Consider the following 26,583-nt stretch of genomic DNA (forward strand, 5'->3'; position numbering starts at 1 on the left):
GATCTGAGTTGCTCATCCAGTTCACCAGGCCTTTTCAACAAGCAGAGAGGAGTCTTTGTTTAGTCCCAGAGCATAGCTCGGAACTTCTGCAAAGTCAGCTATGGAAATGAGTGCTTGTCGATTCTTCTAGGCATGCCAAGGAGGCTGCTCTTGGTGCTCAAGGAGATAATAGCACCTTATAGATATACACAGTATTCACTTCTGCATAAGCCACAGGTTGCTGCCGACAAATGCACAGTTGTTCCCATTTATATCAGGCCAATAACAATTGGGTTCTAATGAAAGACCTTGAGAAGGTTGTAATAGACAGTTGTGATCGTTTAGGATGTGAGAAAGCTTTGTGAACCTGAAGACAGAGGGGGATGGAAATGAGACTGAAGTCTGCCCCCTGCTGGGAGCCTGTAAAAGAAAACCTGAGTGAAGGTCAATGCTGCATTTGTACAGATTAACTGGGTTAAAGGTGCATCTTCTGCTCCTAACTGGTCTCCTAACTCACACTTCCTCTCCTTCATTCTTGTGCCTTTGCCTTTGGTCTCTTAAGCCTTCATGCTCCTTTTTTCCTTCTCCCCACTGCTATCAGCTCATGTTCTCTTGAACTCATTAGAGTCTTTTCTTTGTCTGTGAATTCTATAATTTTTGGAAGACTCTATTTTTTAGGGCTTTTTCAGGTTCATAGCAAAACTGAGAGTAAGGTACAGAGGTTCCCCATATTCCTCCTGCCCCTCCATCACTTGACCTCCCCCACTATCAACGTCCCCCCCCAGAGTGCAGCATTTGTTACAACTGATGAACCTACACCGACTGACACATCATAATCACCCACAGTCCACAGTTTACAGTAAGATTCACTCTTGGTGGTGTACGTTGTATGGATTTGGACAGATGCATACAGGTACCCATTATGAGAGTATCAGATACAGTATTTTCACTTCCCTAAAAATCCTCTGTGCTCTGACTATTCATTTTTCATCCCCACACCCCCAACGCCTGGCAACCACTGATAATTTTACTGTTTCTTTTGTTTTGCCTTTTCTAGAATGTCATATACAGTACAAATGAGTTCCATTCCAAGAGTGAATTTGTAAGTCCAATTTGTTCATAAGTCCAACAAAGGTAGCCTAGGTACCCAACTAACACAATTGGCTATACAGTACTGTACTGTAATAGGTTTATAATACTTTTCACACAAATAATACAGAAAAACAAACACAAAAAATAAAGAAAACATGTTTAATCTTACAGTACACTACCTTGAAAAAGTACAGTAGTGCAGTACAACAGCTGGCATCCAGGGGCTGGCATCGCGTGAACAGGCAGGAAGAGTTACTGACTGGAGAAGGGAGAAGAGGTGGGAGATGGTAGAGCTGAAGGATCATCAGCAATAAGAGACGGAGGGCAAGCTGCAATTTCACTCACACCTGAAGTGGATGGAATGCACGTTCGCATCTTTGAAAGTTCGCAACTTGGAGGCTCTAATGTAGGGGACTTACTGTAGCTGGAAACACACAGTATGTAGCCTTTTCAGATTGTAGTGTCTTTGCCTGGTTTGGGTATTAGGGTAATGGTGGCCTCATAGAATGAATGTGGTAGTGTTGCCTCCTCTTCAATTTTTTGCAATAGTTTGAGAAAGATAGGTATTAGTCCTTTATATGTCTTTATACAATTTTTATTATTTTTTAATTGTGATAAAGAACACATAACATAAAATTTACCATCTTAACCAATTCTAATTCTAAGTGTACAGTTGAGTAGGATTACGGATATTTACATTGTTGTGCAACCAATCTCCAGAACTTTTTTTTCTGAAAAACTAAAAACTCTATACCCATTAAACCATAGCTGCCCATTTCCCCTCCCCAGCCCCTGGCCACCACCATTTTATTTTCTGTTTCTGTGAACCTGACTACTGTAGATACCTCATTTAAGTGGAATTATACACTATTTGTCTATCAGTAACTGGCTTATTTCAGTCAACATGTTGTCCTCAAGTTTGATCCATGTTGTAGTATGCGTCAGAATACTGTGGATAGACTACATCGTGCTGAATGAAAAATACCCATACCAACATGTTGTGTACCACATGATTTCATGTGTGTAATATTTTTTTGAAATGGTAAAATTCTAGAAATAGAAGATAGATCACTGATCATTATATGTTAGGGATGATGGTGGAGGGGTTATTAAAGGCAACATGAGAGACCCTTATGATGATGGGACTGTTTAGAATCTTGACTGTGATACTGATACACAAATTATACTTGTGTTAAAATCATATAGAACTAAAATGCACATTCTCCTGCACATATACCACACACAAGTACATATAAAACTGAGGAAATCTGAATAAGATCAGTGATTTATATCAGTGTTAATACCTTAGTTGTGATAATTTACACAACCACATTTACAAGATGTTTACCATTGGGAGAAACTGGGCCAAGGGTTCATGGGATATTTTCGTATTATTTCTTCCAACTGCATGTAAATCTACAATTATCTAAATTAAAAATTCTATTTAAAAGTAATGGTTCTCAAGACCTCTGGGTACATTTTCTAAATCACATAAACTTTTGCATCTCTTTCTCAGGACTACCCATATACACTGTGATATTCCTAATATTTTATTTTGTAGAACAATCATTCAGAAAGTACTGTTATTACTGAAGTTTCAATCATTTTTGTCTACTTATGTGGTAAGTAGAAACACAGGTTTCTATTAAAAATGAATGGAAGGATTAAAAATTAGAAACAAGAGAACTCTAGTCTTTAAAAAATTCCCTATGGTTTATTTGCTGGGTTTCCAGATTGACTAAAGACTGCCTCTGGGTCATGAGCATCAAAAAGAATACAGAAGCCCCCATACATGGGCTCTTTGCTGTGTAAGGAGCTCCTGGTAGGGACTCCCACTGCAGTGCTGTGTACCATTTGTTTCCAGCCTGGAAGGCAAATCTTACAGTCATCAGTATCGATTTCTCTGTCTGCAAATGGCAGCCACTAATTTTAATCACTGCTTGACAGGTAGCTTTTTGCAACTCAGAGCTGCCTTCTTTGGGTTCATTGCTCTGAGTATTCCATTACTATTATATATCAGCACCCCCTGACATACATCACTCTACCTTATATAGAAAAAAGTGCTCCTTAATTTGACTTCAGCATTGGTTTATTTGCCTGCCTGGCTATGATTTTAGGTTCTGCTGTTTAGAGGTCTTAAGTCCAAAGGGAGGAATGTTTTCACAAGGGGGCACGACAGATGATCCCATCAAACTGGAAGTTAGCACTGCCTCCTGGGCTCTTTGAGCATCTCATTCCTCTGGGTCAACAGGCAGAGAAGGCGGTCTCTGTGCTGGTGGTGGTGATGACCTTGACTATGAAGGGAAAAGTGGGTGACTACCGCATAATGCAGGCAGGGAGGAGTGTGTCTGGAAAGCGGTCATCAAGGGCATCTTCTAGGACTTTCAAGTATGTAATTAAAGTTGATGGGAAACTATAATAATCCAATTCAGGCAGGACTGCTAATGATCCAGACTCTTCAGGAATGAGGTTTGGGTCACCTCACTAGACAAGGAAACAAGAGAAGATGTTTAGTGAGGGAATATAGAATGTCCCCCGATTGCTCTCAAATGGTTCTGAAAAAGAGATACAAAAATATTTATGTGTGTGTGTGACAGACAGAGAGAGAGAGAGAGAGAGAGAGAGAGAGAAGGAGAAAGCAAATGGGGCAAAACAAACAATTCCTGAATTTGAGTCATGGGTATATGAAAGTTCTTTATACTAATCTTGAAATCTTTCTGTAAATTTGAAATTACAGTTAAAAAAAAGTGTTACAAAAATAAAATCATAAAATCAGTGATTTTAAATGGAGTCTGGGGAGCATTTCAGACTCACAGAAACAAAGCTGTCTTCTGTGGGAAATTACTTGATAATGTTTTTAGTAGCTATAAATGTCTAACCATAAAAACTATTACTGTGCATATGCGGGCTTTTTATTAAATCCAGCCTTCACAGGGTGCAATAGCTGTTATGGCCTTTTTCACTTTGTCACTGCAGAACTATTATTCCTGGTCACATTTTTCACTTTACACTTTACACTTCCGTGATCTCGCCAGCTGCCACTCACAGAAAGCAGCTGTAATGCGCATAACAAGTTCTCCTTACCCTCATTAGCACAGTCATGCTATAACCAACAGCATAAAATCAGGCTGCAATTGTGGTCCTTAATCAGTGTTTCTCATCCTTTTAAATTCATTTCTTTCAGATTATGAAATGTCTGCGCTTATAGATTACACTCATTCAGGTCCATTGAAAAGAAAATTTCATTGGTAACCATAGATGAGAGCAGTGCTAGAATTAAGGGTACAGCAGTGAGAAACTGGGGAGAAGGAGACTTTAGCAAGAGTGGTCAGGACAGTCCTCTTGGAGGAGGAGATCTATGAAATGGGGACTGAGTGTGCGGCCAGAGACCGTGACTTGGAAGGAGAGTCTTCCAGGAAGAAGGAAGAGCAAGATGGGCCCCTGGGTGAGTTGATGAACACAGATAAATCCCCATAGTTATTGCAGAGTGAAGAGGATGCCAGTGGGTTGCGATGAGGCCGGAGAGACTACAAACCATGTGGGTTTCATTTTGAGTGAGAGGATTTTAGGAAGGCACTGGGGTGATTGTGTTATACTGAACAGTATTTCCCAGCTCTCTGCAGCCTGTCTGCACAGCTGACCAATGCTTCAGAGAAACTGCTTATGCAACTTTATGGGTTTCCAAGAGGTCTCAGCATAAGACCAAGGTTTCTTGATTTCTCATATATTCTTTTTTTTTTTATTTAACTATAGTTGATTTACAATGTTGGGTTAGTTTCAGGTATACAGCAAAGTGATTCAGTTATACATTTATATATACATATTTTTCAGATTCTTTTCCATTATAGGTTATTACAAGATATTAAATATAGTTCCCTGTGCTATACAGTACGTCCTTGTTGTTTATCTACTTTATATAGTGTGTGTATCTGATAATCCCCAACTCCTCATTTATCCCTCCCCCTCCCCCTTTAATGGGCTCATATGTTCTTAGGATGACTGCCACCACCACTAACCGCCCACCATATCTCCTAACCCTCTTCCTTGATTTAAGTAATCCAAGGAGACCCCGTCCTTTACAACCATAGGAAACTTTTCCTATTCCCTGTCTCTATCCCTTAACTGGTTTACATGTAATTAGGCATATTTTTAAATTAGAGTCTTTTGATGAAGAAAGTTTTATTGTCTGTTAATTTCAATTGCAGAAGTTTAGCGTTTGCATTCTCTCACGATTTGTACCAACGTGTTTGTGTCTATACCTGTCACTGCCTCTCTTTAATTTCATCATTTACATCTTGGCTGTGTTGGTATGAAGGTGAATGCTCAGGGAAGAAAGTGGGAAACGTCTGTCTCCCAGTGAGTAGAAACATGGAAGAGATATTCTGGTTCAACACAACATGCAGTTCCTCCCAATTCGTACCCAACTATGCTTTTGGAAAGATGTAGATTTGGGGGTACTCCTTTAGGAAAACACTCTATTTTCAGTCCATATGGTGCAGGTGGTAATGATGCCAAAAATCTGTTCCATTAGTGCTTCTCAGTTGCATCATTATCAGAGGATAAATAGTTTCTCTTTATGCCACTCTTACTGATGTTACAATTAGTGTGTTTCAGTGCTTCTGCCTAGTATATCCATCACCCAGATAACAATCAACTGTTCACTGATGCTATTGTATTAGCAGCCATGGCTGGCAGTCAGTTGCCTAACTGTTGTTTTATTAGAGGTTTCAAAATTTTGGCCTTCTACTTCTACCATTCCTCCTGTGCTTATTTATCTCCATATTTGGGGTATTAGTCAGTAAACTCTTTTGATAAGCTTGGCTTATCCTAACTGATACTAATTATTAGTTTTTCAAGGTTCAATTTCTGACTATGATCTCAGTCAATGGCCCTCTAAAAGGCCCAGGTTCTATTCAGTGGAAACCACTGGGAAAGTAACATCTGGGAAGAATGACACACACTAAATTTTCTAAGTGGCTAATAAGTATCAGTGCTAGAAGTCTCACAGAAACACAGAGGCAAAACTCTGGAATCAGTGTCACCAAACACTCCAACAATCCTCTAGTTAAAGGCCAGGTTCATATTTGAACATAGAAGATGAAAGCGTTTTTAAGCATCCTACAAAAACAGTATGGTATTCTGTAGTGTTACCAAGGTTCTCCCAATCAAGTAGGATGATATCACTGAGCTCTGGAAAATGGTGAGTAAGCAAAGAGTCAGGGGAAGCTCCTGGGAATCTCCCTCAAAAGACAGCATGTATAGACCTTTGTCTCTTTTTATTAGTTTCTTTTCTTATCCCTGCTTGTATGAAGCAGGTGTAACTACTGAGCCTCCTGTGGCCACCATGTACCATGGTGTACAAGGCAAACCCTAGGGTTGGCAGAGTGTAATAGTGCAAGAAACCTGGGACTTAGATAGAGTTATAAAAGTGTAAGAACACCCCTGCTTCCATCAACTTGATAATATTTCATCTCGTGTATTTGAGCCACTGCAAAATTTAGCTTTTGGAGCCATGCAGCTGAACCTAACCCTTATTAATATGCTGACTAAGAGAAACTAGTAAGTAAAAAAATTTCTCTTCATACCATTTAATGTAGTTGCACGAGGACATGATATTAAGAGATCTGGCAGCCATATTGCCAGAGCCACACCTGAAATGGAAGTATCCTCACTGAAATGGTAAATAGGACATAGCACATGAAACCATTACATTGTAGTAACAGCAAAATGCCAGTTATCAGAGGTGCTCCCAAGAAACATTTTTATGCCATCTGTTGTAGTCTCAGAAACAATATCTATCTGCCTAACACAGTAATGTCCCCTAAGGTTGGGAATTATTTAAAGGACGTTTATAATTCTCAGCCTTCCTTGCAATTGGGTAGGGTCTTGAAACTAGTACCAGGGAACAGAATTTGAGTAGGAGTGTCATGCCTACTTACTGCTTCCTGGTTGGAGAGCTTGTGCTGATTCCAATCCAGCCTCTCTCCCTCTTCCATCTGGCCATGTGGTCCAGATGGCAGGACCTCCACCATGAGGGCCAAGACCTCCTGCCAATCCACATGGAGTGAGAAATAATCTTTTGTGATGTGAAGTCCTTGAGATGTTGGGGTATTTGTGCATAAGCTATGCCTGTATGAATACACACCATATTGATGTTAATAAAAATGTTACTTGTGCTAATGATTACAAGTTCAAACAGTTCAAAAATTTATAATTAATATAATAAAACCACAAAGTTCAATCTCTTTGTAATATTAACCACTACGACGTTTCCAATGTCTCCTTCCAGAAAAAATATGTCATGCAAAAACTGCTACTAAAACAATAATCAGACTCCACACACTTCTGCATTTTTCTTTTTAAAGTAGTCATGTATCTTGGCTGTATAGCTATATCTCACTCTTTAAAATAAAAACTGCATTGCATAGGTAAAGCATAGTTAGCCAGGTAACTATGGGAATAACTGTGGGGATAAGATAAGACAGCAGGAATCTCCACAGCAGCCCAGTGAAATGGACATCTGGGTGCAGGTTTTAAGTGCCCTTTAAAGCACACCTCACTGTGATGATTGACTCTACTTTTCCAGGACCATCCAGATCTTCACAGAAGTGGCTGAATGTTTGCCAGGGAATCTGACCTTGAAACGAATGTCTCTACAGGCTTTCAAATCAATTATTTTAAATTAATTTTTTAGCTCCTGGCAAATGTTTAAACAGGTTCTTACACTAATCTTTAACATTAAAAATTAATCACTATAAATGAAGGGCTCATTACTGGAGATGAGGCAGACTATTTTTTCAGAAAGTAGACAATATGAGATATTTATAGAATTTTAAACATCAAAGAAAGAACATGGAGTTTCTTTGGGAGATGTCCATTCCCTGCTCCATATTTAAATGTGATAGCAGGAAGGTAACATGTTTCAACTTTGAATACTATAATATGAAACTGCAAAAATGCGTATTATTTGGTTAAAATTTCCTTTAATAAACACCAACATAATCCAGATTAGGGGATGCTTCCTTCTGGGTTAATATAAGTAGGTCATAACTAGAAACCAGGGGAGAAAGTGAACACTTTCAGAAGGCCTGTGTTACAATAAGGAAAATATGTCTTGACCAAGATACGACAGCCACGTGGATATATTATAAGAAGCAGATTTAAATTAATTTTTAGCCCCAGATGGGAGTTCTCAGGCAAAGGTTTCCCAAGGTATACATGAGTGTTTTTATAGGGAGCATACCCAGAAGGTGAGAGATTCTAACCAAGCATCTCAGGGAGACACCCAAGGCCACATTTGCAGATGGACGAAGATGGAGAATAGGCACTTCCTCCTCCCACTAAAGAAAAGAAAGACAACTTTGTACCCAAACAGTGATTCCGCAGAAGGGATCCTGGAGAGAGTAGCTGAGAGGAAGGAGAGACAGAGGGTGATGACAGGGAAAGAGAAACTAGGACACAGAACAGGGAGGGTTTGTAAATGGGGGATGAGCAGGTGCCAGCACCTTGAGAAGTCAGAGCTGTTTTCTTAATTCTCCCTCAGATTTGCAGTTCTTGACCCCTTTCTCCTCTCTGCAGAATAGTCTGGACATGGAGCATTTCATTTATTTAAAATAGTCCAGATGTTCACTAAGCATGTCCTTTGGATGGAGCGTGGAAGTGGGAGGGAGAGATAAGGAGAGAATAAATACAGTAAGGGACCAGCATTTACACAGGGTAGGTACTTGAAAAGTGTCCTTGGCAGTTACCACTGGGGGTGAACACATTTCCCTCTAGACGAAAGTATCACACAATTCATGTGGGACATCTGAAATTCCAGAATTGGTCATCATTAGTCACCACTCTTCCCATGTAAAATGTCACACGGCTGGGCTGGGTAATGCATTGGCCAGTAAGCTATTCCTGAGATAATTGAGTACTATCCTTCCAGCTCACTGACCCCCAAAGAAGGCAGAAATTTCAAGAAGGTGAGACATGAATCCCAAAGAGGATGCCATGGAGAAACTTGGAGATTCCTACAAAGTGAAGGTGGAAGAAGTGATTAGGACTAATGCTAAGCCTGCTTCAGGAGGTTACCTAAGTCTCGACTCTAGGCAGAACCAGCTACAGAATTTGTGGGTCCCAGTGCAAAATGAAAATGCAGAGCCCCTTCTTTAAAAATTAAGACTCAAGTCAACAATGGCAGAGCACTGCACCACTCCCGGGATCCTTCTGAGCATGGGCTCCTGAAGGCTGCCCTGATGTCAGGACCCCACTGCAAACATGCAAGGGGAGCCTGGACTGCTTAATCAGAATATACAGGTGACAGAACAGCTTTGAAGAAACACAGAAACAAAACAAGAGAAAGCTTCATAGGTGGCTTTCATGCTCAATCTAGACCTGGAAGAGGCTGGTCTCGCTACAGCACTGTGATTCCTACCTTGATGTGAAAGTTGACTGAGAAGATGAAACCCGAAAGAGGTGAGAGAATTTCTCCTTTCAAAAAAAGTGATCTCCAAGGGTAAAGGACATCATTAGCCTAGTTGCTTAAGGATGCCAAACTACAGGAGCACTTGAGAAAATGGGCATGGAAATTAAAACCTTAAATGACCAGGCTATACCTAATAGCATCTTGACCTTAATAAGCCACAAGGGACACACAAGTCCTTTTATAGCTACATATGCAGGAGGTGAGGAGTTCTCAACAAGCCCAAAACCACAAAGAAAAAAATGTAACCCCTGAAGAATATTCAATGGGAAAATGCAAAAATGGTACCAATACATTTTTTTCCAATGAGAAGAGTCAAATGCTATCACTGCAAATGGTATAATTATGTAATTCAGTCACTTAGGCTTCTTCCAGTGTAACTGTGTCACCAAGTTTGCATCCCACTGTGGGCACGTCCAGCGTTTGTATGCAAATGGCTTACACAAAGATTTAGTGCTTATATATAACAGAACTCAGGGAAAAAAAATCCAATATTAGCCATTGGGTTTATTTCACATTTTTCTGTGTCTAAAATGAAAGTTATGATCACTTTTAGCAAGATTTATTCTCTTTAACCTTACAAATCATTCTCTATTTTCCAGTACCGTTAGCAAAGAAGGCTGGTAGAAGCACACTTTCTCCACTGAAAGATCAATAAAAGGTAGTAAACAAGTTTAAATCTGAATCCTGGTGTAAGTGTAAGGTTGCATTGCTTGCTGTCATAGACAGGCACATGACACTGGTTTTGAGGGTGGAGGTGGTGGTATTTTCCCAGGAGGTCCACAGAGTAGGTTATAAATGTGGAGAAGCAGTAAGAGAAGAAGCTGATCTGTCTCCTGGTAAATTCTCGCCTTGTGAGGGTGGGCCCCCCTGCTCATTATGGGAATCTTAGGGAGAGGCTTCTCTTTCTCTCCATGGTCAGTTCTCTTGCTGTATCCAAGTTTGTCCATAGATAACACATGTTTTACCCACCAATGACCCTCTGGACACTGAACCCTAAGTGGGCCACACCTGCTACTCCTTTGGGCAGGAAGAGCTCACGTGAGCTGATGTGTGTCCACCTGGAACATCAAGGACTCTCGGTGTCTGTTTTCAAGAGATCAGCATCACATGAGGGAAATTGAGGTCTGAAGATTGCACAATCCAGTACGAAGCTGGTGACCCACAGCCTTTAAAGAACGTGGGGGTCAGTCATGATACAGATACTCAAGGAACTGCAGACAAGTGGGTGGCTTGAAAGCAGATGAGAGACAGACCCTCCTCTTTCCCAAATGTTATAGCAACTGTTAAGCCAAGATGGGAGGGCGGGTCCCTCAGAGTAAAGGCGACAGAGCCAGCAACTGTGTGTGGAATCTGGTAAATAAGAGTAAACTGGTGCAGGATGAAGAGCAAGCAGATGGTGGGTTCACTCCATAGTAGAGGTTGCTATTCAAGGCAGTCTTCTCAGTAGAGATGTTAGGAGCACTGAAAACCCAATACACTCATTCGTTCTTAAATATGGCTTGAACCTCCCTTCAGTCCCAGAACTCTTACCATATTTTGGGAATACATTCCCAAAAGTCATTCACCATCCCTGCCTTTGTGAAACTCAAGTCTAGTGGAAAGATGGTTAATTAAACACATATTTACATACAATTCAATCATGGTGGCACAATATCCACAAGACCCAATTCCTCAGCACCCCATCCTCAATTAGATTCAGTGCCATATAGGGAAGGCATGTTGACTCAGAAAGTGCCTTGACAATTATTTTATCCTGCTCCTTCTGTAAAATGGATCAGTTCATACTAGCTTTGCTGAAATATTGTGAAAACAAAGCATGAGAGTACCCAGGATGCTGTCTGGCATATGGCCCACACTGAAAAAAATTATAGCTAATACTACCCAGAACATTTTTTTTTTCTTTTTTTTTGCGGTACGCGGGCCTCTCACTGTTGTGGCCTCTCCCGTTGCGGAGCATAGGCTCCGGACGAGCAGGCTCAGCGGCCATGGCTCACGGGCCCAGCCGCTCCGCGGCATGTGGGATCTTCCTGGACCAGGGCACGAACCCGTGTCCCCTGCAACAGCAGGTGGACTCTCAACCACTGCGCCACCAGGGGAGCCCCAGAACATCTTTGTTCCATTATTTTATTCACAGTGACTGGCAAGCTCACCAGTCCTGTTCCCTCTGACAGACAGGAGGGTAGGATAATGAGAAAAATAAGATGAGCTATTCGGCATGTTCGCTTAAGTCATTTACTGTTAAGAACCCTATGAGCAAGGTCCAGAGAAGTGGAGGCCTATTTCAGGAAAAACTTGAGAGGTTGCTTATTTTCTGTTTGTCAATATCATCAAGAGAATGGGTATTTATTTGTATTGCATGATTTTAAATAGGAATGTTCAGGGAATCTGGCCCAATAAGTCTTTAAAGACATTTCCAGATCAGGACATACATTCAGACTTTGCTTAGTGCCTCCTGTCCTAATATCAATAAAGCCAAAAAGAAGCATGAGTTCCCAGACCAGCTGACTACACCATGAACAGCAAACTGACCTGAAATGAATGTTTTATTAAAACTGTCCCCAGCCACCTTGTTGGAGGAAATTGTGCCTGAGGAATCATGGTTTTACACTGTTTCTAATGAACTCATGAAAAGATAAAAAGATGACTTATGAGGAACAAATCAAAACCTGACAAAAAATCCAGGAATTTGACCTGACAGTACATGAAGAGGTGAGACTTGATAGGTAACAAATGATATTTTCTTTTCCATAGATGCAGGCTCTTTTGATTCAGAATATCCTCCTTGACATTTAGATAACACTCAGTTACCTCTACTAAAAGTTTATAAATTTTAAAATTTATAAACTTATATTTAAATAGTGCTTTGAATTTTGTGTGCTTTGGCTAACTGCAGACTCTTCTAGAATTGTTGGAAAATGCATAGCACCCCTGAGCCCCCCAGGAACAATTGTAAGAGAAATTGAGGAGAACTTAAAATATACTTTTACATCGATATGGACAAATTTTTAATTTAATTTCACACAGATTATATAGTTTTAAGCAGTGCTTTTTTATTTGTGTTGCATCACAAGCATTGTCCATTATTTTCTAGATACACAAAAGCAACACAAAAAAGTATTTCATAACTTACTCATCATAAAGCCTTTACAGACCCACAAGCTATGGGATTTTCACTTGCAGGCTGGGCCTAAACCAAATGTGAATCAACCCTGACCAAGGCTCTGGAAACTCTTGGGTTCCTGAGCCAAGGCCTCGTGTGACCCTGGAAAGAGCCTTGTGTCCCTGTGGCCATTGAGTTGAGCCTTCTCTCTTCATCTCTCAGATGTTTTCCAGTTCAGCCAATGGAGCTACTAGGCTTCAACTGAGTTTCCCTGCTCGACACACTATGCCCCTGTATTAGTTAGCGAGGTGTCTTAGTGCATTTGGGCTGCTGTAACAAAATGCCATAGACTGGTGGCTTATAAACAGCAGAAATCTGTTTCTCACAGATTGGAAGACTGGAAGTCTGCGATAAAGGCGCCAGTGTACTTGGTGCCCGGTGAGAGCTTCCCACTTCAGGGATGGTGGTCTTTTTGCTGTGTCCGTGCTTTGCAGAAGAGGCAGGGGAACTCTCTGGGTTTCTTTTATAAGGGCACTAATCTTATTCATCACCTAATTACCCTCCAAAGCCTCACTCCCAAATCCCCTTACATTGGAAATTAGGCTTCAACATATGAATTTTGGAGGGACATAAACATTCAGTCTGTATCACTAGGTCTGCTGTAACATAGTAGCAGCGACTGGGTAGCTTAAACAATAGAAATTTATAGCCTCACAATTCTGGAGGCTGGAAGTCCACGATCAAGGTGTTGGCAGGGTTGGTTCCTCCTGAGATTGCTATCCTCAGCTTATGGATAGATGCGTTCTAACCTGATCTTCTTTCTGTGTGTGTATGTGTCCTAATCTCCTCTTCTTATGGGGACACCAGTCATATTGAATTAGAGTTCACACTAGTCATCTCATTTCATTATACCTTAATTGCCTCTTTAATGGCTCTGTCTCCAAATACAGTCACATTCTGAGGTGCTGGGGTTAGGACTTCAACATGTGAATTTGAGGGGGACACAGTTCAGCCCATGACAGCCCCACAGAGAAGAAAGGACCTGCCCAATGCCAGTCCCTCATTCTTGGGCTGCCGATCCCTGGCCAGAGACAAGAGGTTGGAATGCTGTGGGGAAGAGGCTGTGAGACAAAGAATGCAGGCGGCCACCAGAAGCTGGAAAAGCCAAGGAAATCACTTTCCCCGGCACCTCTAGAAGAACCCAGCCCTGTTGATACACTGATGTTAGCCCAGGGACACTGATTTCAGATGTCTGGCTTCCATCGCTGGAAAGGGACAGATATATGTTGTTTTAAGCCATTATATTTGTGTTAATTTGTTACAGCAGCCAGAGACATCCTAATACACATATTTTGCCAAGACATGGAACATTCAGGAAATAACCAAGCTTGTGAGGCAATGTATCAAAACACAAGAGAGTCCTGACAAAAGCTGTCCTTATTATTGCTTCCACAGAGAGCTCCAGAGTGCTGATGATGGCGACCAGGTGCGGAAATGACTGAGATGCGGTTTCCGTCTCTGACAGACTCACATCACATCCTCGTCAGAACACGTCAATAACCTGCACAGATAACTGCTATACGAGGAAGCAAAAGTGACCACACAAAGAAAAATTGTGCACAGTAGGAAAGCACGTCTGTTCAGAATACTGTGGAAAGCACTCAGAGATATTGACTCAGTCTTTGAAACAGGGGACCAGAACCTTTGCTTGCATGAAACACAATTTACTCTGCCTAAGAAATATAACAAAAAGTGAGGTACAGGAAGTGAGTGAGGCAACTCAGAGAAAGGGGGTGGAACAGCCATGCTCAGAAAGGCAGTAAGCTTAGAGGCTTCCAAGGGCTAGGCTCTGAAAGGAAAATGAACAGAGATTCTCATCAGGGTGCTGCCTCTGGGGTGATTACCTCATGGGTGAATGCCATTTGTGTTTGGTGCTACCTGTTTAACAGGCACCTTTCTGGAAGGGTCCACAAGTCTGTCTTGGGTCCCACACCCACCTGTTCCCAGAGTAGACATCTCACGTTGACCAATCTTCCCACAAATTGTGAATAGCTGGAGCAGAGTTAAAAAATTTGGATGTTGGTCTCTGAAAAATGTATGTTGGACATGGAAAAAATGGCAGCTTTCCACTTGCAATAGAAAGGACTTTTCCATACAGACATGGTGAATTTTATTCCAGGAAACAGAAATGGGATAAACAAAGGAACAGATGGGCAATCACAGGTGACGGAAAGGGAAAAGTGAGGACCCCAGCTTGGCTCAAGTATGATGAGAGATGGGGCTGAAATTGCATATTAGAGCCAACATGTGAAAAAGAAGATCAATGCCAGAAAAGAAGATTTGATTTTATCTTGTAGACAGAGCAGGTCACTAAAGGTATGTGATAATCATTGCTCTTATGTTATTTTGGTAGATCTTTACAATATAACTTGAAGGCAGGAAGGATGGGTGAGGGGAATCAGTCAAGAGGCTATTACAATTATTTAGGAAAGAGGTAATGAAGTCCTAAAACAAGGTGGTGGAAGTGAAGGTGCTAAGAATAAGTTTCCCTACTAAGAAGGAATTTAAAAGTTTTCTCCTTCCAAATGATACCCAAATTCAGGGCTGAACAATCCAGTTATCCAGGGTTTGCAAACCCAGAGATATGCCTTCAGCAACCTTCCCTGGATATTCTGACCCAGGTCGGTGTGTAGATGTGGAGTCCCTATTACTTAAGACCTCACGTGACTGACAGGAAGAGACATGTTTGTTAGAAGCAGAGCAGCTCAGAAAGATTCATTAGGCATGTTTAATTTAACAGTTCAGGTAATCCAGCTACTGTTTTTATTCACACCATAGTGGTGTGTCTCACTGTTCTCTAGAATGCGCTTCCTTCCAAAAGTCTCTGTAACACCCATGGTAGGAACGGCTGCCACCAGGCCCTCCCATGCCCTCCTGCCTGAACTACCTCCAACTACAGAGGCCAGGGAGGCTCACATCCTATATTCTATTGTGGGAGTGGCCTCCAGTTCTGGCTCTTTTAATGGGAACTGTGGGGAAGTCAGCTGGGGGCTTCTGGAAAGGACTGAGAGTCCAGTCAGTCAGAGGAATCTCATACTGCCCAACTATGCTACTTCCTACCACACAGGTGGTCACATAAGAAATGATGCTAAAATTGTTGCAGCCTTTTTGGAACCCTGAGGGGGAAGAGCCAAAAAGTCATGGTGTTGCTTAGCATCAGTCACAGTCCTGCCACTGTGGGAAAACTAATACCCTAGGGACAACATGCCTTTTGCTTCAGGTTAAGTAATCAATGTGTCCTTAGGTTTAAGCCACTGATGTTACTTGCAACTGTCTGTATCCTAATTGTTACAGTCCCAAATGAAGAGTAAAAGCATACTGTTTTAGCCCTTGAATCTGTACTGGCTCTCCAGCTTCTAGTGAAGAAATTGCATGAGGCCATAAAGGATTATAATGACTGGTCTTTCTGCACCCTTACTTCCAAGAGAAGAGGAGAGTATTTATAGGATTAACAAGTTAGTATCATACATTAATTTCTAACATCTTAATCAAAATCGTTCTTCTTCCCTTTAATTTCAAACAGTTACTCAAACAAAATCTCATTGTAGAGACACCACTACAGATTCATTAAAATGGTTAAACAAACAAACAAACAAAACCCTGTATTGATACCAAGCGTTGGTGAGAAAGGATATGGAGAAACTGTAACTCTCATTCCTTGCTGGTAAAATGGTACAACTACTTTGGAAAACAGTCTGGTACTTTCTTACATACCTACCATATGATCCAGAAATTCCACTCCTAGGTGCTTACCCAAGAGAAAAAATATGTATACATTCTCACAAAGACTTGTTCCAGAATATTCACAGCAGATACACTCATAATAGCTCAAACTGGAAATAACCTCAATGTCTATCACCAGGGAAATATAAGAACAATTGTGGTATATTCATATAAACTAATACTACCTAGCAATAGAAAGTAGTAAACTACTGATATACACAACAACATGGATGAATCTCAAAAACATCATGCTGAACAAAAGAATGCAGACGCAAAAGGATGTATACTTTGTAATTCTAGGTACATGAAACTCTAGAAAAGACAAATCTAATCTACAGTAACAAAAAGTATATCATATCAGTGTTTGCTTGGGTCAGGGTGTTGGGTGGGAGATGCTTTGGGCACAAAGGAATGTTTTGAGGTGATGAAAATGTTCTATATGTTGACTATAATGATGGTTACATAAGTTTATATCAAACCTCATTGAACTGTACACTTAAAATGAGAGTGCTTTATTGTATGTAAACTATACCTTGGTAAAGTTGATTTCAAAGAAAGCAGATTGCAGACTAATAATAAGTAATAGTATGCAATAATAATAAAGTAAAAGTAATAATATGTTAATTAAGATTCTGTTTTTGTAAATAGGAAACAAAAGCCCATAAAAAAAGCCCATCTAAGGGCTCCTCTGGTAGCGCAGTGGTTAAGAATCCGCCTGCCAATGCAAGGGACACGGGTTTGAGCCCTGGTCTGGGAAGATCCCACATGTGGCGGAGCAGCTAAGCCCGTGCACCACAACTACTGAGCCTGTGCTCTACAGCCTGCGGGCCACAACTACGGAGGCTGCGTGCCACAACTACTGAAGCCCGCGCACCTAGAGCCTGTGCTCCACAACAAGAGAAGCCACCACAATGAGAAGCCTGCGCACCACAACGAAGAGTAGCCCCTGCTCGCCGCAACTAGAGAAAGCCCGCACACAGCAGTGAAGACCCAACACAGCCAAAAATAAAATAAATAAAATAAATTTTAAAAAATAGGAATTATTAAAAAACACCCATATATGTTAGCATATATCTGTAGGAGTACAGAGAAAGGTGTGAAAGAATATATACCAAACTATTATCATTGTTTACCTTGAGAGTTAAGAATATTAAATATAACTAATGTTGGGGGGAAATCTCATTTTAATAAAGCCAAGACAAATTTATCTATGGTGGTTATTTATCAATGCATTATTTTTCCATTTCTTAAAAGCACGAAGAGCAATCTGCTCAGTGGTAGCTATATTCTCCAGATATTTTTTTTTCATTCTTAAAATGAATTAATTAATTTACTCACAGCTGGCATGACTGAGATGATCTTATTTTAAGCAATTAGAAAAAGTGGTTATAATAAGCTTTGGAAAGAACAGGGTTTGGGGTTATTTTTTTAATTATTCCTAAATCTCTGTGCCTCCAAATCATTTCAGGCCATCTTATTAAAATGCAGTCTAATGACAAGATATGAAATATTTTAAACAAGACATCGAGATAGATGACTTTGTTTAGTACAATGTGGTTTTGCAACTCAAGTGTGAATTTACTTTGAATTTCATTGATCCAATATCTTATAGGTCAGTATATGAGCTATTAGTATCTAGGGTCTTAAAAGTTTCTTTTAGGTCTTGGCATAAGTAAATCATAAGTCAAGCCCTGCACCTGTCAGTTTTCTGGAATAGAGTTGATTCTACAGGTCAGAAATGATAAATAGTAGAGCTTGAGGCTAAATTTGCTAGTTGGTTTCTCAATGTTGCAATATTTCTGTTCTCAGAATGTCATTCTCAAAAAGTAAAACACTTTACTTTTTCTCTTTTGCTTAAGATGCTACATTAAAAGGCCCTCAGCTGATTCAAATGAGCAGTCAGGGCTGGACATCACTGCATGATCCCACACCCACGTGGGTTCAACCATCACATATTGCCTAGAGTAAGGCCTGGTGCTGCCAGAGAAGCACAAGTCAGACTCAGAGACCTACTCCACGGCATTTTACTGAAGTCTGGCTTGATGCACTGTTAAATAAAGAGCGGTAGTTGTGAGAAAATGGAGCTGGGGAGAGTCAAAAACCCTCATATGAAATGACTGATTATGAGCCAGTCTTTGAAAATACTTTTTCAAAAAGGCAAAAAAAAACAGAGTTTTGTTTTATCTCTAAAATATACAAATAGCAAGCTTCTTACATCTGATTTATACAAAAAGAAAGAAATGACATATATAGAATGGAATGTTACTCAGCCATAAAAAAGAACGAAATAATGCCATTTGCAGTAGCATGGATGGACCTAGAGATTATCATACTAAGTGAAGTGAAGTCAGACAGAGAAAGACAAATATCATACGATATCACTTATATGTGGAATCTAAACTATGACACAAATGAACTTATTTACAAAACACAAATAGAGTCACAGAGGTTGAAAATAAACTTATGGTTACCAGGGGGGAAGAGGAGGGGATAAATTGGGAGACTGGGATTGACATATACACACTACTATATATAAAATAGATAACTAACAAAGACCTACTGTATAGCACAGGGAACTATACTCAATACTCTGTAATGACCTGTATGGGAAAAGAATCTAAAAGAGAATGGATATATGTGTATGTATAACTCATTCACTTTGCTGTACACTTATAACTAACACACCATTGGAAATCAACTATACTCCAACAAAATTTTTTTAAAAAGACTAAACAATTGAACTTAAAACAAAAAGTAAAAACAAAAAAAAAGAAAGAAAGAAATTTGTGCCTATTCAGTTTGCAATGTTTCTGTGTGCATCATAAGAACATATATGTCAACTGACTTTGCACTAATATTAGCTGGGAGGATTAAGACTGCAGATGACCCTTGAACGACACGGGGCTTAGGGATGCCGACTCACGCACAGTGGAAAATCCACATATAATGTACAGTAATCTTCAGTTCTGCATCTAACAATTCAACCAACCAAGGATTGTATAGTACTGTAGTATGTATTTATTGGAAAAAATGCAGGTATAAGTGGACCTGCACATTCACACCCAACTGTATATATATGTTTATATTATACACATAGTAGCTTAAAACTGATAAAAGCTTTTAAAATATTATATTATTATTATTCATTATCAATTATAAACCAGGCATATTACTGATGTTAATAAATGTATTCACAAGAGACCAGTAAAGCATACCTTCATCATCTGGGGATAGAGGTCTGTAGTGTCACATATGCTCATCTGGACTGGCCTTTGCCTACTTCTCCCCCCACCATCACCTGCCACTAGCCCTTTGCAGCCCCTGTTCCCTCTGAGGAGGCCTCCTGACTGTGCCAAGTGCCCTCTGTGTAAAATGCTGCCCAACGCCTCCCCACCTCTGCTCCCCTTTGCTGAAGTGCCCTGTATCCTCTTGTCACATGTTTTTCCCTCCCTCACCCTGAGTAGCCCCTCCCAGGCACCCCTCCTCTGGGCTCCCAGAGCACTCTGCTTCTCTGTCCTTCACTAGAATATCAAGGTCAAAGATCCATAGGGAATCTCTGTAGCCTCAGTCCCAGACAAGTACAGGACACCGGACCCAAGTCCCTAGTTACCTGTGGAATGGATAGCAGAATTCACAGGGATATGCTGCTCTCCAAATGTACTGGGGTTTCCTCCACACTAGTTCTGACCCTTGGAAGAATTAGAGACAGATATATCAGAACTTTATCCCCTTATCTTTTCATTAGAACAGAACACAGTCAAGACCCTGGCAACAAAGCTAATTTTGAACTTGTAATTACAAAGTTTAAATTAAACCTCATTATGCTATCAGAAATAATCTCTGATACATGTATTGCAATGTGAAATCACAGCACTAAATTAAGTTAAGGGCAGATTAGCATGAAACATTGCTGAGGAGTTATTTTTGAGGTGGAATATGTATGTAACCATTTTTATATTATTTTTAAGGGACGGAAGCCCTTGATTACATCTCTCAAAAGTTTGTGTAAGCAGGGTTGCTCTGATATAGTATTCAGACTTCTTTTTCTATTGAAATTCTCTGGGAAAATCAGAACCAGATGGCTTTTGTGAAGGTAGGAGAATTCCAACAGCCTTATTATTAGAGGAGTATAAACACTAGGATTTATTATGACCATGGTATTTTAAAAGCCAAATGATAGATAATTGGACTCTCTGGATAAAGTATTTCATTGTAAATGTTACTACCTGACCACATATTATAGAAGAGTCCTCATCTGTGAATTGATGATATGTGAAACTTAAACCTAAGAAAACTACACGATTTTTATGTAGTATTTTAACAGTGCACGTTAGCGACTGGTGCCAGACATTTCTCCAGAAATTTTCTTCTCTGGAGGAACTGAGCTCACCATGGGGTGAGTGGTTTTTCCTTAAGTAGTTTCTGTCTGACAGTCTCACAGAGCAGTCAGCATCTGCTTGAATAATTAAGCCTGACTTTGAAAGTTTAAAAGCAGGCACAACTTCTTTGAAATTGAACCCAAAAGAAGGACTATCAAGGCTATTGACTCCTGTGAAAAGAAACAGAAAGAAAACAAATCTATTATGTACAGAATAAAGGAAAATAGTCACTAACTGTGCTTAATGACTGTGTTTGCTTTTCTAACACTTCCTAAAACAATGACTTGTAAGATTTTTCTCCCATTTTCGGTGAGACAAAGACCCTGGCTGCGCATATCCTAACACACCCAGGTTAACAGCAGGGAACATTGTCATTTCCACTTAAAGATCACAAAGATGTACACAAAATACTTTAGTTGGGATTTCACAAGAAATGGATGTCAAAAGGAGACATATTTGGCAAAATAACTGTTGGGAAAAAAATGTGTTTGGGCTTCTCTGTTCTGTCTTTTACTATTATTATTGGGAAGAGGTAGAAATATTATGTTTATATGGAAGAAAAAGGCAAATAAATTTAAGAAAAAGAGGTACATAAAATAAAAAACATATTTAACTCATTCTTTGTGACACTGGTTAGCTACACTCCTTTTAGTGTCCCAGAAATCGAGAGAAGAGACAAATCTCACCACACTGTCCAGTAATCTCCACGATAAATGATGGCCACAGGTGCATGATCTCAGTGTGTGATGCACTTTTTACCCATTGTCACTATCTTCTTCCCTGTCATATGAGCATAAGGTTTAGTAAAAGTTATCACTGCGGTATTTTAGAGATCCAGTACTTGAGTTCCTGCCTTCCTTAGTCCCCAGATTTGTCACAAGCTATTTCTGTAGAAATTGTGTGAATTGTATGTGGGGAGAGAGTAATGGGGGGAGTATTATTGTTGATGTTGGGGAAATATAATTAAAAACAAAACCTTCTCCCAACCAAGAAGACCTCTTCAAAAAGGTAATAGAGAAAGAAAACAGTCTTATTATTGAATTAGCATTAAACCAGAATGTGATGTACCTCACAGGCCATCTGCTCAGACTTCAAAGAAAGAAAAAATCTCACATTTTATATAAGAAAGCCCATACAATCCATTACATATTTGTTCTTGAAGGGGTTCAGAAAGAGCTTCCCAAAGTGTGGCCCCTTGACATGCGGATTATGTTGAGCCAAAGGCAATAGAGACACTCCAGGCTCAAGAGAAAACTCTGCCTCCCTTTAACTATCTAGAAAGACTTAAATTGGGGGTCCTTCCCAGCATAATAGTTACTACCAGAGATAAACTGATAAACTTTATCTGAGTGGCCCGCTGTATGGCAGAGCAAACATCTAATTACCCAGCATCTACTCTTCTTCTTATCATCCTGACTTACCCTCCTGTCCTTAGAAACCCCAGGTCCCTATCTCATTCCTTAGCTTAGGATGGCATATACCCCTCATTTTACCTATCTGTCTTTATTTTTTTATTTATTTTGCGGTACGCGGGCCTCTCACTGTTGCGGTCTCTGGCTCTGGACGCGCAGGCTCAGCGGCCACGGCTCACGGGCCCAGCCGCTCCGCGGCATACGGGATCCTCCCGGACCGGGGCACGAACCCGTGTCCCCTGCATCGGCAGGCGGACTCTCAACCACTGTGCCACCAGGGAAGCCCACCTACCTGTCTTTAAATAAACCTCTCATGTATGTGGAGGTCTTTGAACCTCTTAGATATGTGAGGTTCACATACATACAAAATTAAATTTTATTTTTTTCCTGTTAATCTGTCTCAGGTCGATTTGATAATTAGACCAGCCAAAGGAACCTTTGAAGGGGAGAGAAAATTCTTTCCTACGTCCTCAATAATCAATAACTTGTCCTTAAGTTGACAGTTCTATTTGTCACACATAGCTCATCCTAAATACACTTGTTAATGGAGGTTACCATTTGTTAGTCAATTGGCTTTATCCAAAGGAAAATAAACTCCTCATATCTTTATGACAGAAGCAGTTTTGCAACTTGGAGACAGGTGCCCACCAAAGTTAGGTTCCTACCCTTGCCTGAAACTGGGAGATAGGAACATATCTTCCTAGATGATTTTATTTCAAGGAGACCGTTCCCAGGGCCTGGAGAAAGATATTCTAGGGTTGTAAAGTTGTCAAGAGGCCTATTTAGCTTGTAAAAAGATTTACATACATTTCAAAGAGACAGAAAGAACTTACAGGCACAAGGCTTCCCAGGTGGCACAGTGGTTGAGAGTCCGCCTGCCGATGCAGGGGACACGGGTTTGTGCCCCGGTCCGGGAGGCTCCCACATGCCGCAGAGCGGCTGGGCCTGTGAACCATGGCCGCTGAGCCTGCGCGTCCGGAGCCTGTGCTCCGCAACGGGAGAGGCCACAGCAGTGAGAGGTCCGCGTACCACAATAAAAAAAAAAAAAAAAAATAGAAAGAACTTACAGGCACATATTTTCCCAAGTAAATTCTTTATTTTTAATCAGGAGAATTAAGCTCTTAATTTTAATTTGTATTGCCCTTACATTGAGAGAGGAGGAGTGGCAACAGTTCAACAAAGATTTTTAAAGAATGTTTAACGGTTAAATTGTAATTAAATCTTCTATACGTATAATACATTTAAGATCTACCATTTACTCTTGTAGATGTTTCAAAAATAAATAGCAGATAATAAATTTTTTCTAGAGTCTGAAAATAATTATAGTGGAAAGTACGAGAGTAGAATAGAACTTGAATAGACTCATGCTAATTTTCGTTGAGGTCATTCTTAGAATCAGTCATTAATTCTTGACCAATAAACTATTATACTATAAAAAGCATTTTAAAGGACACTTAAACCATCCCTCTGTCAAACAGATACAAAAGACACCTATAATTTAAGCTCGAAACCATGGGGTTAGGGGCTAGGGGTAGGGTTAGGAGGGTTAAGGTTAGGTTAGGTAAATTTCCAAGTTCAGGTGGTCCACGTACATGTCTGAATAACTGAGATAACTCAGTAAGTCACATCCTACTCTTCAGCTTTTATTGTAAATACTTATTCCCTCCTGGCTTTTTGGAATGCACTGCTAGAAAGTTATGATTAATTATTCAGAAGGTCAGAAATGCCCTTTCACCTGTTATCTTTATGAAATGCAAATTACAGATTCAGAAATATAAGATGATGACTGAAAATAAAGCATAGAACTATGGTTACTGTTAATGGAAATACCTTCAAAGTCAGAGCATCCAGGAAGATTAGGGAAGGGGAGGATTTTTTCTTTAAAAATTAAACTTTCTCAATGCTAAGCCCCTTATGGAACTTTTCTTTTCTTCATTTGAAGGACTAATTTCTTAATCGATAGTCCTTGCATGAAAGCATCTTCGAGTTTTCAGAAGAGAACAGGACTGTTTCAAAGCAGGACCTGCTGCTCAGAAATAGAGTATCACCTCATTAAATTGAGAGTCTCCAGCTGGGCAGGAATATCAGTCAAGGGGAAAAAGAAGAGTGAGAATTCATTAAGATTTTCCCAGTAAAAGCCTATATTTAAGTCATTCTCTTAGAAATCTTATCTAAAACGTAAACCCATGATCATCCATCATTCAAAAGCTAAATGGCTCACTTCTCTTTATCTTGTCTGGTCCTGAATTAAATGCCAAGATTTTTTTTCTCTTCCCAAAGTGGGGGGATTTTCAGAAACCAGTGAGAGGTTTTGAGATTGCAGAGGGTCTGGGTAGAGACCATGGAGTTCAATTTATGGTATAATGAGGTACTTTTTTTATTTTTCAGTTTTGAATCTCAGTGCAGGTAGTTAAGGAATATTCATGGAATATAAGTCATGGTTGTAACTTTTGTACTATTTATGTTGACATAAACATGTTTAACAGTACACAGCAAAGGATATTTTTCCAAAATTAAAGTACATTTTAAAATATGATTCTTATGTATTCACTTCTCTGAGAAGTATCAGTACAGATTAATTATCCTTAACAAAATAAAATGTTTCCATGTCTATGTGCCAGAATAAGCAATGGCCAGAATAGATACCATTCACTCTATATTACAATCTGTTAACTCCACTGAACAGGTGTTCAAACACAACTTTCCTCCGGAATACTTTCAAAAAAAAATTCATGATTATTTGTCAAAAATGTACAAGAGGGTTTAAAATGTGTCTATTTACTCAAAGCGATTACAAAAAATTAGTGTTGAATTGGATCCTGTTTCCCAAAGAACTGGAAACAAGGTCTCTCATTTTCTGCCTTAAATCTTTGTAAAAATAAATGAGTAAATGTCTTTACCCATGGAGGGTAGCATCATGCCTGGCATATAGTAACTGCTCAGTTAATGTTTGGGGCCTATGGTAAGATGGAAGTAAATATTTTGTGGAACATCTTCCTAGGGTGTGTGTGGTAAGACTGTTAGGATCTCAAGTTTTAGCTCTAGATTTGTCAGTGTTCTCACTGAAATATATACACCAAACAAATATTGAATAAATGCAAGAATTCCAATGCTGAGAGGCTTAATACATTATTCATATTTTTCAGTCTTTCTTCTGGCTGTTTTGTTGCTCATTAGCTCTTCTTCCTACTGGTAGAATAGTAAAGACAGAAGAAAATTCTAATGATATTTTTTTCTACCCTTACAACTTCAGTAAAGTGTTGTTTTGGAGTCACCGTAACCATAGAACCGAACAGAGCAGACTGCTTTTTCCCCCGCAGGTCACTTCTCCTATTTATAATTTTGCTTTTTGTTTGTTTCCTTGTGATAACAGGTAGTAAGTCTATATGGACAAAAGTCATGAGGTTTATAGGGTGCAATGAAAAATCTCATTTCTCCTCTTGTCTCCCAGCCTTGCTGTTCCTCTCCTTGAAGACAATCAATGTTACTGGTTTCTCATGGACTCTTCAATGATGTCCTCAAATAATTTTTGAAAGGAGGTTGGTGTGATTTTTACAGGACAATTGAGTCACTGAGTGAAGCAGCATTATTTTGAGGGAAAGCTGGCCACTGAGTTAGTGGTGCGGAAAGAGAAGCCAGAGATTCATTTCACAAATGAGAAAATTGAAGCCTGGAGAATAAAAAAGCGCTCATCCTATGTTGCAGAATGCACAAGCATTTTGAATACAGGTCCTGTGAGTCCAAGTGTGATGCTCTCTTAACACTATGTGAAACTGAATTAAGCCTTTACAAATTTATCAAAATCTTAAACTTAATCATTATCTTAAACTTAACCTCTATCATTGGCCATTACCGTGAGCTATCAAGGCTAATCAGATAAAGGCAGTGAAACTGAGTCTCTATTTTAACTTAAACGTAGAAAGAATAGCATGACAACCCTGCAACACTGGACAAAAGGAGATACTATAATTTATGAGGTATAAGAACCATATGTTAATTTTGTGGCCACTTAAAAATATGATGATGATGGTGATTTAAAAAAATCCCCCCAAAATACAAAGATGGATAAAAAAGAAATATTTTAAAACAATTTTTAGGAGGGATAACAACAAAATGTGATGCCACAAAACTGACTGAAACTGTAACTAGCAGAAATTAAAGAAAGTTGAAGAAAATGTTATGGTCTTAAGGAAATATTTTTAAAAAATGCGTTTTTCACGTAGAAGATAATCCACATGGAAACATAATGCTGACATTTATGCCTGAGTTTAATCCTCTGGAACATGTCAGCACCACAGGACAGGATATTTCCCAGGAAGGAAGCCTCTTTCTAAGCATCATGTTTAGTAGAAAGAACTGGAAAGCTAT

This window comes from Orcinus orca, chromosome 3 (genome assembly GCF_937001465.1).
Source record: "Orcinus orca chromosome 3, mOrcOrc1.1, whole genome shotgun sequence".
Classification (NCBI taxonomy): domain Eukaryota; kingdom Metazoa; phylum Chordata; class Mammalia; order Artiodactyla; family Delphinidae; genus Orcinus; species Orcinus orca.